Below are 19,110 nucleotides of genomic sequence, written 5' to 3' on the forward strand. Positions count from 1 at the left end.
CTTCAACTGACAAGGTATGTGTTTCAAGCTGTTTGCCCCCATGCCACAACAAATACAAGATTCTATTCGTGCTCTTGGGGGTCACACTTCATATTAACCTTGAAGACGAACATGAGTTCCCAGTGGAGTGAATGTTTAATAATTGAAAACTCGTTTAAATGATGACCTCTACACTAATTTTAGTAAATATCGCACTGGTGGTTAGAGGTGTAACACTTTTCTTCATCGTCAGTGTTCAAGAACTATAATTTCATTTTTAATTTAAAGTATTTTATGTCTGTCGGTTACAAACTATTTTAATCTTATCATAGATAACTTACAGAGCTACTTTCCACCGTTTTGTGTTAAGTTATTCCATTCACAGTTGAAATTTATAGCTTCGACGTACATTCACAGTTTCCTCGTTCACCTGGGAAATGTTTCAGTAACTTCACAGTGAAGGGTAAAATATGTTCTTAATCTTTTCCGAAATCCAACGTGTAATGGTCGCCTAGTCGTAGATATAGCTAATTGCTATAATCGCACTATTTCACTCCCATTTACGGAGCTTGTTAGCACTACTTGATGTTAGGTTGGCGCCATTAAAATGCATTGTGTTGTGGTAATCGCTGCTACTTGCTGGATCGCTGCTGTGTCTCGATGCTGATGCTGGCTCTCTAGGTTGTCTAGGGTTAAAAACATGAGGTCCCGTGTTTTTTATGTGCTTTTGATGATAAAGAACGAGCGAAACCAACAAATATGTAAACTTCAAATATTTATTACTCTGGTGGCCATCTTAATTCCACTGTCCACCAAAGACCATGACTCAACACAAAGTAGAGCTTCCGTTACATGTTCTTTGCATTGTTTATCCACCTCAAACAATAACACATAAACACACATTACCAAAGTGACATTCCGACTGCCTCCCAACCGTTCTTGCTGCTTGTATTTATAACATTGTCAAAGAACTACTAAAAAGAGATATAGTTTACAAGTCACATGTACATCTGTTATCATAATTTGTGCAGAAAAGTTATTAATTTGCATCGAGTGACATAATTTAACATGTTATTAAAATGACAGACAGATTTGTTGACTTGACAGAATAATTCTTTGTTACAAAAAGGCCGTTTTTTAGAAGTTTGTCAATTGACTTCTCTAATTTGCATAAATAAGTAAATAACATGAATTATTAAGAATTACATTGGTTTTCGTCTAAAATAGGATTGATTTCGTGAATACTGAGTGAAAGCGCTCCTAGTGAACAAATAGGTTTCACTGGGTGATTTTTATTTAAGGAGATCCAAAATACCTAAGTTGGCTACTATTTTTCGTACTTCATATTAATTGTTTAAGATGAACTTAGTGTTTTTACATGATGACATTTGCTGTATCAGTGATCAAGTGATATAAACTTTTGTGTGGGTCAGTTACTCAGTATAATTTAATGGGTTGACTGTTTATGCAGACATGTTATGCAATCATTGTTAACATACACAATACCTTTGCTATAATCATAAATACTCGTTAAACTGGTTGAATTTGGAGGGTATCGCATACTTCGGTACAGTAAAGCCTTTAATATGTTCCGTTACAAACGCCGCTGGCCAAATACGATCCATAGCAATAACCATGGTGCGATCATTTTCGATTCGGAGGTAGTCGTTCCCAATTCCTGTGGTGGTGGAAAAACTTTCCATCATCAGTATTTCACCACCAAGGAGGTGACAGATGGTCACGCATAATTCGTGATTAAATTTATTGTCAATGGACTATGTGTAATTCCAAGGATGTGTAGTTTTTCGTTGAACGAGGGCATCTGAGACTGATGATGGTGATTCGCCTGTCACACAGGTGCGCTAAGCTCTCCGACCCCTTGGTGCTTCTGGTAGGCATGAGCTCTGTCCCGACACTGGGTTTCACTTTCTTCCGTCTTTAACAAGACTACACTGCATTATACACATACTCATCACAGCCAACGACAAGAAACAACAGAAGTTAAGATATCTGACACGTAAGACGCGGAAGTATCATTAGCAAGGAAGGCTTTCACTAGGCTGCGAGCCACTCGAGCAAATAGCCCAAGCACGTGGAGCCGGGTTCGATTCCCGGCGGGGTCAGGGATTTTCATCTGTCTCGAGATGACTGGGTGTTGTGCTGTCCTCATCATTTCATCATCATTCCTGAAAGTGGCGAGATTGGACTGAGAAAAGGTTGGGAATTTGTACGGGCGCTGATAACCGCGCAGTTGGGCGCTCCACAAACCAATCATCACCATCGAGCTAATAAAAGATGCTAATTCGAGTGAAATCTTGTTGTAATAAAACTGTTTAAATTCAGTTACGATGTTTATTTACAACTGCGGAATCATTCCGAACTTTGAATTTGTTTTTCTCTTTGAATCCTTGTGGCGGGATTCCAAATAAAGTTGCGAGCGATGGGGTCATAGATACTATGAAATATGGAAGTACGCATCGGTCTGGAAGCTTGCGCAGATAGCCGAGGCTTTTAAGGTGACCGCTCGCAACAACGGGAAATCCGGGTTAGAATACCGGTTAGGCACAGATTTTCTTGTGTTACCAACAGGTAATATCTTCATACCTAATCCAGCTAACGTCAGAAAGATTCCGAAACTACGAATATAGTTCATACAGTTTAGTGTAGCGGCAACATCGTCACCAAATTCTGCTTCTTCAGACAGTGTTAAAAATAGATTCAGTTACTTATAGTGAGACGTAATAAATTATATTGCGGTTAATATTTGTTTTCTTATTTCTATTAGCCAGTTTTGTTCCTTTATGTTCGTGGTGCTATCGCAAATGTGTCTAATATTAAATGAAAACTGTAGCAGAGCTGCACTTGGGGAAAGTATATAATAGTCGCTAGGTCGTGAAATCGGAATGCTCTCGGAGTAATAACTTCTAGTCTACTAAGACTAATTCAAGCTCCCTGATAAACGTAAGGATAGTACATTGCTAGTTATAAACTTTAGGGAACAGCACAAATTACTCTATGAGATTAATATAGCAACTACTCTCACGGTTTGTGCCCGGGATTACTATGAAAGGACAGGTTTATTTTCGATACGAATTTAATCCAATTATCTTTGCAATCTTTATTAACTACCTGGAACGCTTTTCTGAGGTGATTACGTTCTCTTTCCTTTCATAATGGGCAACTGCGTTTCTTATTGGATATCCGTGATAAAGTAAGTTTTAATGATATTTTTTTTAGTTCTACTCCGGCAGGCGATCTGGACTCCATCTCTGAATATGGCTGAAGGAGGAGACAGAGTGGCAGACGCTCAAGAAATTGCGCCAGGTCCCAGTGACTCATCAAGGCTCAAAACGTCACACGACCGTTCCCATGTCCCATAAGGCCATGCCCATCACACTTGTCCTTGCTATGTTTGGCGCTTTGGCAGAGATATACGGCCTCTAAACTTGTCTTGTCTACATCGACTCTCGCGAGCCTACAAGCCTCCAGAGGCCATGATGGTTTCCTAACTTAAGAGTGCCTTATTCCGCCATTTTTACCCAAATTAAAGATACAAAATTCTGAAGTCATCAATCTTTCGATTGATGTTATTCCTGAAATACATATTTATCTTGCGCTAATATGATAATCTCTACGTAACTAGTGCTACCAAAATTATCTATAATCTGTTTTACTTACTTTAGTATTCGCCTAACCCCGTATCAGTATTCTACCCCTCGTCTGGCCCTTCTAGTGCAGGGTTAACCGTTCCTGAACGCGTTAGCAGGTGTACTCTTCTGGTAATTGTCTCCGGCAGATCTCATTCGCAAACTATTCTCTTTAGTGCTTTTTCATTTAGTTCCTAGTTTTTAACATTCTTGATAGCAGTCATTTGCTACCAGTTACCTGTTCTCTGGATTTCTCATGGTCCATGTACAATGTAGTACTTCTTACGTGCACTTTCTGGGATTTCTTTCTTAGATCTATAGCAGTACCTGATATGTCAGTTTGTCGAAGAAAGGTTTCCTGGCTTGTATGAGGCTACTGCTGGAAATTTGCGCATTCTTTGCTTCCTGGTTAGGAGAATTCCTTCGCTTCTTCCACTTCTATGTCGTTCCATATCAGTAACACCTTTGCTCCATTTAACTTTAAGCCACATTCCGTGCGAGGCACGTCGATCATTTCTCTCAGTAGGAAGTTTACGTCTTTCTTTCAAGAAGACAAATTCTTTATCTTGCCTGAGAACTTCAGCGTTGACATTTCTTCCCTTTGGATGTTATTCCTCTTCCAAAGTTTGTTTCAATTCCTTTATTTTTCGCCGATGATATAGTACCCCACTGTTGACTGTTAACGAATGCCCAAGCCTACGGATTAGGTTCCCAGATAGGCGAGTGACTTAAAGATTTCTTAAGTCATAGAACCCAGTAAGTTATCCCTGACGGCGAGCATTCATAAGGCTGAAGAAAATCGTCAGGAGTGCCCAGGTGGATACTGGATGACTTAGATAGAATTTCTATACGTGTGATGAATAGCAGCTTGCTCTTAATGTAGAAAAACGTAAGTTACTGCGGATGAGTAAGAAATAAATTCCGCGTTGTTCTAATAGAGCACTTGTGGTGTACTGCTTCACACAATCACATCGATTAAATCTCTGGGCGTAACCTTGCAAAGCGATATGAGCAGGACGAGCACGGATGGTAGGAGAGGCGAATGGTCGACTTCAACTAAGGGGTAGCTCTTCTAGAAAAGGGTAGCTCTTCTATGAAGGAAACCACGAATAGAACGCTATAGTGTCCCATTCTTGAGTGCTGCTCGAGTGTTTGGTAATGGTATACCTACCATGTAGGATCGAGGGAAGATATCTAAGTAGTTCAGAGACGTGGTGCTACATTTGTTTGTGGTAAGTACGACCAACACGGGAGTTATATTGAAATGCTACGTTAACTCAAAAGAAAACCCTGGAGAGAAGATGACGTTGTTTTCTAGGACCTCTATTGAGTAAATTTATATAACTGTCACTTATGGCTGACAGCGGAACGATTCTACTGGAACAAACGTACATCTCGTGTAAGTACTGCAAAGTCAATGTTCTTCCCTATCTCCATGTGCAAGTGAAATAGGAAATGGAACGATTAGTAGAGGTACAAGGCACCGTATGGTGGCTAGAGGAGTACGTATGTATATTTAGATGTAGATGTCGGTAAAATTAACCATCAGTAATAAATATACCTCTCCAATTTACAGCACACGCACTACATCTAGCTTGCAATTACACGAGGAGCGTTCAATAACTAATACAACAAATTCTGTTTTCGGCCAGTTTCGGTTGAAAATGTGCAGAATTTGTTGTGGGAAGCTTTGAAAATTCCTGCTTCAGCCCCTTTGGTTTCAGACAGTTCCAATAGGTGGCAGCGCTATACGTTACCTGCAAAATGGCGTGTATAACGGAGATATGTTCAAGCAGAGAGCTGCTATTTGGTTTCTTTTGGCAGAAAACCAGAGTATCGCAAATATTCATAGGTGCTTGCAGGATGTCTACGAAAGCACAGTGAGTCGTTGGGCGAGGCGTCTCTGATTATGGCAACAAGATCGTGAAAACGTGTCCGATATTCAGCGCGCCGGCCGGCCACGCACAGCTGTGACTCATGCAATAATGAAGTGTGCACATACTCTCAGTCGACGTGACCGACAGATTACAGTAAGACACCTCGCCGCACAACTGGACGTCTCTGGTCATAGTGATGACACGCTTGTCCACCAGCTGGGTTATTCAGAGGTGTGTGTGCCCGCTGCATTCCCCACAGCCTAACAGAGCACCATGGAGAGCAACAAAGGACCATCAGTGCAGAACTGCTACCGCATTACGAGGCTGATCGTGACAATTTACTGTCGAACATCGTGGCAGGCGTTGAAACATGGGTTAATCTCTTCGAACTGGAAACAAATCGGCCATATATGTAGTGGCGCCACCTCTCCTCCAAAAAAAGTTCAAAGTCGCACCCTCAGCCTGTAAAGTCATGGTAACGGTCTTCGGATCTCTGAAGGTGTTTGATGTCTTCCCTCACAGTGCAAAGATCAACTCTGAAGTGGACTGTGCTACCCTCAGGAAACCGAAGAAACGACTTCAGCGCGTTCGTCGCCATAAAAATGCAAACGAACTCCTTCTCCATGACAACGCAAGGCTTCACACAAGTCTGCACACCCGAGAGCAGCTCACAGAACTTTATTGGACTGTCCTTCCTCATCCACCCTACAGCCCGATCTCGCACTTTCCCAGTTCCATCTGTTTGGTCCAATGAAGGATGCCCTGCACGGGAGGGAATACGTCAGTGATGGGGAGATTATTAATGCAGCTGCGACATGCCCTGCGCGGGAGGGAATATGTGAGTGACAGGGAGGTTATTAATGCAGCTACGATGACGATGAGTAGAGTGGAAACATGCGGGATACAGGCCGTCTCAGAAAGACCGTCGCAATGAACGGAGATTATGTTGAAAACTGAGATTTTGTAGCCAAAATTATATTATGGTGTATTGGCAGCTTCAACGAAAACCAATTTCTTTCAGAAAAATGTGTGTTGTATTACTTATTGGACGCTCCTCGTACATTAAGATTTTATGGAGCTTCTAGCTTTAACGTCATTCGAGACAGGGAAGTAGCTCAGATGAACAAGAAAGGATTGAATAATTTGATGTCGCTGTTTTGAATGAGTCTCTTTTACCAATGACTGGCCTTAGACTACTTTCGGAAATCAGGTTGATAGGACTATAATTTTATGTTTGATTCCGTATTTCCCTAATACAAATACACTCCTGGAAATGGAAAAAAGAACACATTGACACCGGTGTGTCAGACCCACCATACTTGCTCCGGACACTGCGAGAGGGCTGTACAAGCAATGATCACACGCACGGCACAGCGGACACACCAGGAACCGCGGTGTTGGCCGTCGAATGGCGCTAGCTGCGCAGCATTTGTGCACCGCCGCCGTCAGTGTCAGCCAGTTTGCCGTGGCATACGGAGCTCCATCGCAGTCTTTAACACTGGTAGCATGCCGCGACAGCGTGGACGTGAACCGTATGTGCAGTTGACGGACTTTGACCGAGGGCGTATAGTGGGCATGCGGGAGGCCGGGTGGACGTACCGCCGAATTGCTCAACACGTGGGGCGTGAGGTCTCCACAGTACATCGATGTTGTCGCCAGTGGTCGGCGGAAGGTGCACGTGCCCGTCGACCTGGGACCGGACCGCAGCGACGCACGGATGCACGCCAAGACCGTAGGATCCTACGCAGTGCCGTAAGGGACCGCACCGCCACTTCCCAGCAAATTAGGGACACTGTTGCTCCTGGGGTATCGGCGAGGACCATTCGCAACCGTCTCCATGAAGCTGGGCTACGGTCCCGCACACCGTTAGGCCATCTTCCGCTCACGCCCCAACATCGTGCAGCCCGCCTCCAGTGGTGTCGCGACAGGCGTGAATGGAGGGACGAATGGAGACGTGTCGTCTTCAGCGATGAGAGTCGCTCCTGCCTTGGTGCCAATGATGGTCGTATGCGTGTTTGGCGCCGTGCAGGTGAGCGCCACAATCAGGACTGCATACGACTGAGGCACACAGGGCCAACATCCGGCATCATGGTGTGGGGAGCGATCTCCTACACTGGCCGTACACCACTGGTGATCGTCGAGGGGACACTGAATAGTGCACGCTACATCCAAACCGTCATCGAACCCATCGTTCTACCATTCCTAGACCGGCAAGGGAACTTGCTGTTCCAACAGGACAATGCACGTCCGCATGTATCCCGTGCCACCCAACGTGCTCTAGAAGGTGTAAGTCAACTACCCTGGCCAGCAAGATCTCCGGATCTGTCCCCCATTGAGCATGTTTGGGACTGGATGAAGCGTCGTCTCACGCGGTCTGCACGTCCAGCACGAACGCTGGTCCAACTGAGGCGCCAGGTGGAAATGGCATGCCAAGCCGTTCCACAGGACTACATCCAGCATCTCTACGATCGTCTCCATGGGAGAATAGCAGCCTGCATTGCTGCGAAAGGTGGATATACACTGTACTAGTGCCGACATTGTGCATGCTCTGTTGCCAGTGTCTATGTGCCTGTGGTTCTGTCAGTGTGATCATGTGATGTATCTGACCCCAGGAATGTGTCAATAAAGTTTCCCCTTCCTGGGACAATGAATTCACGGTGTTCTTATTTCAGTTTCCAGGACTGTACATTGTACGAGCCACTGTGGAACATCGCTCGACATATGTTCTCGAGGATCAAACAAGGATTTGCTGCAGGCAGCAGTATACATTTCGCAGGTGTGTAGCTAATACTGAGTCAGTGTCTTGTATCCTTCCCGAAAACAGCGTGTTCACGGGACATGAAGCCGGACGAGGGGATGTTTGCTCACAGGGAACAGTCAATCAGAGATTAACTTTGTCAATACTGTTCAATGTTTAAACTGTTTATCGTCGTACCAGCATCAACTATAACCATAGTTTTAAGTAGACGTATTACTTCATAGAAACTAAGACTGTTGCACAGGGTGTAACGACTTTAAGTGCGGATACTGCTACTGGTGACTGAGAACAGTGTACTGTAAAACGTGACATCAGTATTTATGTCATTTGCAGACTGTTACAGCTACTACAAGCTGTAAGTTTTTTTAGATTGGATAATCCAAGTACATGTGGCAAAAGCAAACCATTAATGCTTATTTTCCCCTCGGCAACACGTCAAGTGAAACGTCCCCTTAGAACAATTATACATGACTGTGTTTAAACTGACACACAATATTTTTAGCGCAACGCAATCTGACTTTCAAAAATCCCTACAAAAGAATGGCCCTGAATAACATTAACCTATACCTTTCACAAATCACTTACCTCACAAAAATCTTCGTTACTCGAACTCCTGCAATACAGCGAGCGCCACTACTGCCAGCTAAATAAAAGATTCAAACTACGGAAGGCACTAACTACTGATAGGCATAGTTAGCAAATGAAAGATTTTAATAGAGAACAAACAATGTATTTACCTTAATAGTGTTGAAAAATCATAATATACATAGCAGTTCGTGACATCCAGTCTTACAAATTTCAAAACTCCGCCATTTCTCTCCCCACATCCACCACTGCTGGCGGCTCACCTCCAACTACGCAACGCTACGCGCTGTTCACATCCAGCTGCCCAACACTACAATGGCAGACAACAATGCAAACTAGCCACAGACTGCACACAGCATAGCCAGTGATTTTCATACAGAGCGCTACGTAACGTTGCCAATAAGAAAACATAAACAGCCTACTTACACAAGTGTTGAAGTGTGGAAACGTGGACGCTAAACGGTTTGTCTGTACTGGCAGGCGTAGATCTCTTACAAAGCGGTGCAGTTGTGACTATACGGAAAACATCAGGTCATAAAGTTTGTGACGTGTTTGTAGGAATACTGTTTGACAAAAAGGAAAAACAACAACACACTGATGTGTGTAGGCATTGATACCATCAGCACTTATACCCGTTACCCCGTGTATTTATGCACGTCAAACACCTACATTCGTGCATTCACTTGCGAATGACATTGAGCATAACTTTGATTCCCAATAAACTGCTGTATTTCTATTGTAAGACAACACAGCAACAAAATACGTACAAGAAACGGATGGCAGCATTTATATGTAGTATAGCCATGTCATGGGTCAGTAAAATTAGTTCAGTGTTACCTACAAATTCGCAACCCTTTCGTATCGTCAGCCCCTACATGCCATATGTTGACAGCATCATGCTTTGTTTGCTAGGCGGCTGTTTGAAGCTCTGTCGAAGGCTACTGATAAATCGACAAACACTTCTGCATCCTTCAGAATAAATTTCTACAGGATAATATTATGTCTTCATAAATCTTGTGATAAGTTACTGAGGCAAATGTCTCCTAAATTTACAGAAAATTAATGTAAATGGTACATATTCACAGTTCTATGCCCCTGTCTTCCTAACGATCGCGAGAACTAGAGGGCTGTCTTTGCCTGAATCCTATCATGTAAGGCATACGCCGAAGCTCCATATATCTACGATAAATCTTTACTAGGCGGAGGGCCAGTTATCTCGCATAATAGGTATAGGACAATCAAGTTCCCGTGGTCTACGCTGTATCCAAGGTCTTTAGTGACGGCAAAAGCAAAAACGCGTGACTTCCAAATTGTTCATACTTTTATCCATGTGATGGTGTGTAAAGGAGAAACTTTAGTGCGATGTTCTTCAACGACTTTAGTAATTAATTTTATTTCTTTCCGTTTTGGTGCCGGTATTGTCAACCTGTAACAAGTGGTATGACTTTGATCTGTTGTCTGACTTATAGTAGGATCGTAACATCCTAGGCGTTTTTGACAATTCGTCCGACAAGATTATTATTCCACTGTCACTGAAAGTCAAATTAGTTTAACTTCTTGATAGCGCTTTTTATTAAATTTATGTGCACTTTGATAAACTATTTGCAGCAAATTTTATTAACTTCGGAAGTGCCCGATAATGCATAAAAAGGACCTCCCTCGCTTCGTTGTTCAGGAGCTACTGGCTGATTGTCCGTACATTAAGCCCGATCGCACGTGTTGAAATGCGTCACGCTTTAAACGGCCATGTCTAATTAATGTCTCGTGCGCAGATAATGAAGCTAATTGCCTGTAACATGCACGGGCAGCCACTGGACGAGAATAGCAAGGCGGTCGTTAGAGTCTCTCTCTTGATGAGGATGCACCGTCGCGTTGGCTCTCATTTTAGCCTGCAACGTATAACGTCCTACACAAGAGTAACGTTACATCTCACGGCTTCATAACTAAATTAATGTGGCATCTCGAATAGCTTAGGGGGAAAGTGCGCATCAGAATGAGTTATTCTTAAGATCTTGCACAAACCTTTTGTAAGCAGTAAATTGACAAAAACGCAAATCGAACATTGACGAAACGTCGTTCTGTAAAAACATTTATATAGTTCCGTAAAACAGCCAGCTCTCAGACGCGTCACTTTTAAATAATAGTCTCTTCATTTTGGTCTGTATGTACACAATTCATTATCTTTCTTATACTTGGCATTACTCGTTCTATTTAGTATTTTCTGGATTCAGGAAATATGATAAACTGCTCTGGTTGCGATGACGTTCAGCTGTTCACAACTCCATAATCGTGATGGATGCGCTACCGCACAAAGTGAGGTTATAAATATGGAACACGTCAACCCATTTCCCCATTACCTCCAGTAGCCGGCCGCTGTGGCCGAGCGGTTCTAAGTGCTTCAGTCCGAAACTTCGCGGCCGCTACGGTCACAGGTTCGAATCCTGCCTCGGACATGAATGTGTGTGATGTCCTTATGTTAGTTAGGTTTAAGTAGTTCTAAGTTCTAGGGGACTGATGACCTCAGATGTTACGTCCCATAGTGCTTAGAGCCATTTGAACCTTTTTCTTTTAATATGTGGAAAATATTGAGAAGGAGAAGGGACAGGACGATAGGACATCTGTTAAGACATCAGGGAATTACTTCCATGGTACTACAGGGAGTTATAGAAGGTAAAAATTGTAGAGAAAGACAGGGATAGGAATACACCGAGAAAATAATTCAGGATGCAAGTTGCAAGTGCTACTCCGAGGTGAAGAGGTTGGCACACGAGAGGAATTCGTGGTGGGCCACTTCAAACCAGTCAGAAGACTGATGACTTAAAAAATAAAATAAAATAAAATAAAATTACAGCCGTTCAGAATTTTGAAATAGTGACAGTGACAATGTGAGGGATAGGACTAACATTTCCAATATCTTTCGTGTTTCATACAGTCGTCTTTCTGATATTCAGGAAACGTGATTTTTCTTCTAATAGCTATACTCATCCATGCTTGATGAATCATTTGTCACTTTGTTCTGTGGTTTGCTTTCCTACGTAAGTTCATAATATCACCGTAGTTTAAGGAAGATGTATGCGATATCTACCTGCGAATAACACAAAAACTCTTTTGTATGTTTTTATTGGTGAAATTTTTAAGCGAAAGGAAACCAAGACCGTCTAATCACACAACGGATTTTTATCCAAATTTTCCTAGCCAAACAGTGAGTGGAAAACAGAAAATCTGGGTATCAGACTGACCAACGTAAGGCCTATGATGTCAAATTAAACACCTTTCAGCCGTCTAGTTTCCAAACTTGTTTTAGTAGGCTACCAGCTTCGGCGATTTACTACGCCATCTTCAGGCCCCTGACCGACGTGTAGGAAGATTCCACCTCGGTTCTGATCAGAACAGCGGCCAGCAGTACTGGTATTAGTAGATTTCTGCTTGCTATAGCGATACATACTCGCTTTGTCACCAAGTTTCACCACGTCCACCGTGGACGTGTCAAACAGTGGGGAGAAGTCGTTGCACCCCCTCTTACGCACATTTGATTCTTTCTTTCTGACGTTTCCGCTATGGACATTAGAAACGCTTGCCCTGCATTGAAATCACGTGGTTTTCTTATGGATGGCTGAGGAAAACATATCAGAAACATCGTCGCCCAGAATCGACACGGGAAGGTCGCAGGGAGGTCTCATCAAGTGCATCAATCAAATCACCTCATCGCCTGAGGTACTGATTTCGACAAATTTCGCTGGTGGATGCGACAGCTTCCAGTGCGATGAAAAACCGGACGACGTTCTTGACAATTTTTGTCTCTGCTGGCACCCCACGGACGTGTAACCCTTCTCTAAGGACATCGTGGGCCAGCAATCTCGTTGAAAACGGTCGCACCCCTCCGGACTGCAGTGCGACCGCAATCAAAGCTCTAGTGTACAGTGTGGAACGACCAAGAACCGTTCGAAACCATTCGACAAAATTTGAACGCGATCCCAAACATCAAAGGGTGTTAATGCTTTTTCAACTCTTCTATATCGCATCTGTCCTGTGGTGTGATTATGGAGGGGTACGATGTTGACAAATGTATGAATAAAACGGCAAAAGATCCACAGTTTGGCAACACTCTCAGTGCCACTAGCCTACGTTTGTTGAGTACTTTAAAAATTTATCTGTAAAGAGAAAATCCGCGAGGAGAGTCCTGCGCCCCTGGAGGCAAGCAACCGCTTGACACCTGTCTCATCCTGCATACCTGCTATCTGGTAGCCATGATGATTCCCGTCATGGACTTTTTGCTCTGCAGGTACATTTTTAAACTGCTCAGCAAGCGAGGATGGCACTGAGGGTTTTGCCGTACTGGGGGGTCTTAGAGGGACCTTTCGCCCTTTTATCACATATGTGTCATTGTCACACCACTTTGTGATCTCGCTACGGCAGGACTGACAAACCATAAACACACTTTTCTCTTTCGGATCGTGTTCGGATTTTGTCGAATTGTTTGAATGGTCCCTAGTGGTTTCACAGAGTACAAAGGACTTAAATTACGGTCACACTGTGCTCCAAAGGGGTACGATCACCTTCAATGGACCCACGGTGTCCTTAGAGAAACGTTAAAGAGTCGGTGGGCTATCAGCAGCGTCAAGATCGTTAAGAAAGTCGTCATGTTGCTAGTCGAACTGCGAACTGTCGTTTACGACTACGAAATTTGAGGGCACCAACGCCTTAACGGAAGGACTGATTTCGCTGACGCTCTTCATCCCACCCCCTGATGCCTTTTCGTGTTGATTTTGAGCGGCGGTGTGTCTGAAATGTTTTTCTGGGCCACACACAAAAACACGTCATTTCAACGCTGGGTGCCGCGGTTCTAACCTCCATCTCGGAGGCGCCAAAATACGAGTTGAAATGTTGGTAACAAGGGGTGACGACCTCCTCTTCGTACGACGCGCTTACGTTGGCATTTTGCAGAATTGTGGGGAAATTTGGTGCCAATATGACATCGTTAAGCCGCCTTACACCTCGCATGAATATCTGAGCTCTGGCCTTTCTTTCCGCATGTGTTGAGGCCTTGCTGTCTGAAGTTTCGCCGAGCCCGAGAGTGACGTCGAGTTTTATACCATTACAGAGGAAGTTTGTAGACACCTCTGAGGTAGACACCTCTGAGCCAAATTTAAAACCTGCGTCGCAATAGGAAACAACTACAGGGTTTCGAGAAAGTATGCTTTAATTGTGTTGCGCAGAGTGTATACTCTTAATAATAATATAACACCGATTGGTATTCAACGATAATACATTTAATGCTTTCTGAACAAAACTTGAATACGAAGAAATTGATAAGAAAAACGGTCGAATGCCTCGTGAAGCGATGTGTTTAAGAGCAAGAAGCGAAACACGTTATAGAAACATTTGACGCGCTTTTGACTGATATTCGAAAACATGTACAGCTTACGAGGTGCCAATTGAGATTTAAAGTTCAATGTATAGCTTAGAATTTTAAAAAGTGCTAGAGGATATAATTATGCCTGGTCAGTATTTCATTTAGTGGTCTGCTTATGTCGCTAACGGAAGATCATTTCACCTGCTGTACGTGATTTCGAGCATCGTTCAAGGTGACGTCAAATGTTTTTCTAATCTATTTTATTTCTTGTTGTAGACAAAATATTTTCCAAAACAATTCACCGTCTTTTTTTTAATTTTATTTGTATTTAATATGTCGGTGTTATGTATCTTATGGCATTACGGGAGCAAATCCACCACTCAATAAAATCTCATGAGAAGCAACATATGGCAGGCAGCCTGGCTGGCCGATATACCAAGTCAGGGCCATTACTCAAGAACACGGAAACAACATGTAAATGAATTCCATCCCATCTCACAATCTACCTTTGTCATTACACCACATTCAAGGAAGGAATCTCTACTAGAATTTCACATATGACAAACATTTCGAATCACTTCATTTTTACCAACACAACAGACTAGTTAACGGAAATGTCGATATATTTAGCAAAAAATTGATGTCTGCGTGGTAAAGTGTCGGCCAGACAACAACGTTTCCAGGATTCATTAACAAAAATTTCCTTAGATGAAAAATATTGCCTGCTAGCTTGTTTACTGCGCACGTTCTCTACAGCCTCTGGAAATTGGCTTTCAAAATCACAGAAAGCTTGCCAAGCTGTCTCTTGCTGTCTGTAAAAGAAGCCCACAGTACCAATTCGTAGGCAGACACCTCAGCGGTACTCGAGTTGGGGCCTTCAGAGTACATCCATGAGAGGCACCATCAACAGGTAACTGTACACTCTCTGTGTAGCTTCGGGCAAGCAGCATTTAAAGTACTGTGAAGTTCACCAAGCTGCTTCTACTTGTTTGTAAATGAAGCCTAGGATAACGATTCGTAGACAGAGACCTTGGTGGTACCAGAGTCACAGCCTGCGGCGCCCGTCCAAGCGAGATGCCAGCAGTCGGTAAACAGTGCTCACCCTGTATAGACACTTCCAAGCAGCTTTTAAAGTTACTTCAGTCCGGAACCACGCGACCGCTACGGTCGCAGGTTCGAATCCTGCCTCGGGCATGGATGTGTGTGATGTCCTTAGGTTAGTTTTAAGTAGTTCTAAGTTCTATGGAACTGATGACCTCAGATGTTAAGTCCCATAGTGCTCAGAGCAATTTGAACCATTTTTTTTAACGTTACGCGCAGCTCGTCAAGCCACCTCTTGATGTCTGAAGACAACTACATTTTGCTGATTCAAAGACGGACCCGAGCGGTACCCAAGCTGGGAGCCTTCGGAACACAACCGTGTACATCCCCTGTAGCGTCTAGTATGTCACTTTCAAGGACGCACACACCTCGGCAAACCGTCTCTTGCTGCCTATAAATGAAACCTACGATGCCGATTCGTAAGCAGACGTTAGTGTTATCCGAATCGGAGCATTCGGAGTCCGTCCATGCGAGATGCCAGTGACGGGTAAACCGTACTCACCCTCTGCAGCCTCTCTCAAGTGTCATTTAAAGTTCCACGTAGCTCGCCAAGCTGTCTCTTGCTCTCTGTAAATGCCAGATTGTAGTCAGATGCCCGAGCAGCACCGAAGTCGGGGCCTTTTGAGTACGTCCATGCTAGCTGTCAGCGGCAGGTATACTGAGGATGACTTCTGTAGCGTCTGGCAAGTGGCTTTTAAATTGTGGTGCACTATAGCTACTACAGTTATTTCATTAGCTTCTCCTGTAACACGTTTGCTTTACGATTCTACCAGACATAAAGCCGTTCACAACCTTGTAATGGAACGAACAAGAGCGAGCTTCCTCTGGAAAACGCTCGGCATACAAGGCAACAGCAGCCTCAGCGTTTCTGCTACGTTCTCTCTACGGTCTCAATATTTTTCCTACGTTCTCCGTAAATCAGGATCATCAATTTTTTTTTCTTTTATGGTTGCAACATTGATCTTCCACTTGCACGTTTGTTCTCCAAATGATTGGTAGGTGTGCAGCCAACCAACACTGCGCAAGTATTGTAATGATTAGAGCCGCTGTCTATTCCACATCTGCACGATGCGTGAGCTCGGGTCGCAGTGTACTGCCTGTAACGATACGTCGTAGTTCGCATCACGGCGAGGGTGGCGCGTCTAGTGGTCCCCTGTTCTACATGTCGGAGGAAGACAACGTTGAGAATGCGTTTCCCTACTAGAAGTTATGAAATACTCGCCTGTCCTACCCTCGCAGCGTGGAGGTAGGGTTCCACGTGCCGTTGGATATTCAAAGGCCAATGAGTAGCATGTTGCAAACTACGACTGTGTACCCATTTCTGTTCCTCCGATTACAGTGTCATCTGCGACAAACCGAAGAAATTTGCTTCGGACAAAACGTATGTAGATGTTGCTGTAAAGTCGTAGTCTGAAATAAAAAAAAAGAAACGATGGTTCCCATTGAAGATTTCAAAGTTGCCCCCCGGCACCCACGAATGGGGTGGAGTGGCGGTCGAGTGTGTCATGATTCGATGTTACCCTCCAAGGCAAACAAACTGGAATTACAACTTTATTGATCCTGTGCGTAGTTTTTGAGATATTGTAAAGTCTGCAATTAAAATGAACACCCTGTTGACGGAGTAGCGAAGGAAAATTACGTACAAACTACGCTTCGCCTATCATAATGAGCACAAATAGATCGGAGTTACAGCATTTATAAAGGCGTACGTCAATTTTATGGCAAATAAACTTGAAATAACTATTTTTTTCAAATATCAGGTCCCAAAATCATGGCTCGTCTCGTACGTATGGAGCATCTTACTTATCGGGAAACGCGGTAAGTCTTTCTCCTTAGCAGTGATTTTATGACGACAAAATCAGTATTATTTTCGCCTATTAATCACTCAAATGCAGCTCAGAGAAAGGTGTATTAAGAGTTTAAAAATATGGTTACGATAACTTGGCTATTTTGTGGACAATTTTGAAATTCCAAATTTGGGTGAAACCTCTATGTGTTCGCACACGTAGTTCTCATAGAGTGCAAACATTTCAAACGATGCAGATACAACGAAGTAGAACATTCTTGTGTTCACCTCTATCGCTGTAAAGCGTTTATATTTTCCTCGTGGAATTAAATATCTTTCTTGCCTGCTACTTCCGTTTGTATAAGGAAATGTCCGTTGGTAACAGGTCTGCGCATACTTGATCGGCACATTCGATTGCCGCCATGTTGCAATAATTCGTAGCGGTACGATATGAGACTAAGAGTATCTCTTGATCACTGACCTTATGAAAGCCGTAAACATCTCTCTGACAAGATAAACATAAATAAAATAATTATGTACAAGATTTTTTGCACCTTCAAACTTATGTTTCCTGTTGTTGTTGACAGCACGTGGTTATTATCACAAGATAGTAGGTAATTCAGATGAACCAGTAGATGTCAGTGTCTTTCAGCGAGAGATTGGCTTTCAGCTGGCTTACGGAATGATAATCCTGATATTAGTGAATGTCCATCGATAATGTTCGTTGACGCGTACCGTAGGCTGCGGTTATCTCACTCAAATTTGTATTGTAAGGTTCTGCATGTGCGAAACGTACGTCCCACACGAGGACTTTGAAGTAATGCTGAGTTCAGTTTTATCACTTTAGATGACAATAAGATCTCTGTCTAGCCTGAGTTAGAATAATGTACTCTGGTAAAACTTTTCGTCTTAAACAGGACATCGCAGAATACTTCACAAAAGTTGGATGAATTTAACACTATTATTTACTCGGATGACGCTCTTTTTTCAGTGCTAACAATTACTCTGTTACTAATCTTGAATATTTAGCGAACACTCAGTTCGTTACGAAGCTTCATTATATTTCAGAACGATTAACATCTTAGACAGTACTGTCTACACGTGTCAGCGAGATACATTACAAAAAGCTTAATTATTGTTCATGGAGAGCGGTATGCGAGTGATGTGAAGTCTTACAATATTTTCTTAAAGCTTTTTTTTTATTACGAGTCGTAAGAGTCAGACGTTTCATGCAGCCTGCCACTAATTCCTCTCCTGTGCCAACTTCATCCCAGAGAAGCACTTGCTACCTACTTCCACAATCATTTGTTGTATGTACTCTAATCTCTGCCTTCCCTTACAGTCTTTACCCTTTACAGCTCCCTCTACCATCATGGAGGTTGTTCCTTGATGTATTAAAAGAGGTCTTACCATCCTGTCCCTTCTTTATCTCAGTGTTTTGAATACGTTCCTTTCTTCGTTGATTCTGCGGAGAAATTACTCATTCCTCACCTTATCAGCCCACCTAATTTTCATCGAACTTCAAATGCTTAGGTCCGTTTCTGTTCTGGTTTTCCACGATATATAATTCTCTGTCATACGACGTTCTGCTTAAAATGTACACTCTCAGAAGTTTCTTCCTCAAACTAAGGACTATGTTTGATACCTGTAGACTTCTCTTGACCAGGAATGCCATTTTTGCCTGTTCTAGTCTGCTTTTGAAGTCCGCCTTGCTTCGTTGGTTATGTGTTACTTTACTTCCAATGTAGTAGAATCCCTAAATTTTCTACTTTCTGATCACCAGTTTTGATATTAAGCTTCTCGCTATTTTCACTACTGCTATTTCTCATTACTTACTTTATTACTTACTTTTTTCTTTTGTTTAATCTCAGTCTATATTCTGTACTCGTTAGACTGTTCATCATGAGATTCTGCTCTTCTTCACATTCACCGAGGATAGCAATGACGTCAGCCGAACTTATAACTAATATTCTTTCACCCTTAATTTTAATCCAATTCTGTACCTTCAGTTTATATCGAGCATT

Source organism: Schistocerca cancellata, chromosome 3, assembly GCF_023864275.1.
Source record: "Schistocerca cancellata isolate TAMUIC-IGC-003103 chromosome 3, iqSchCanc2.1, whole genome shotgun sequence".
NCBI classification, from domain to species: Eukaryota; Metazoa; Arthropoda; class Insecta; order Orthoptera; family Acrididae; genus Schistocerca; species Schistocerca cancellata.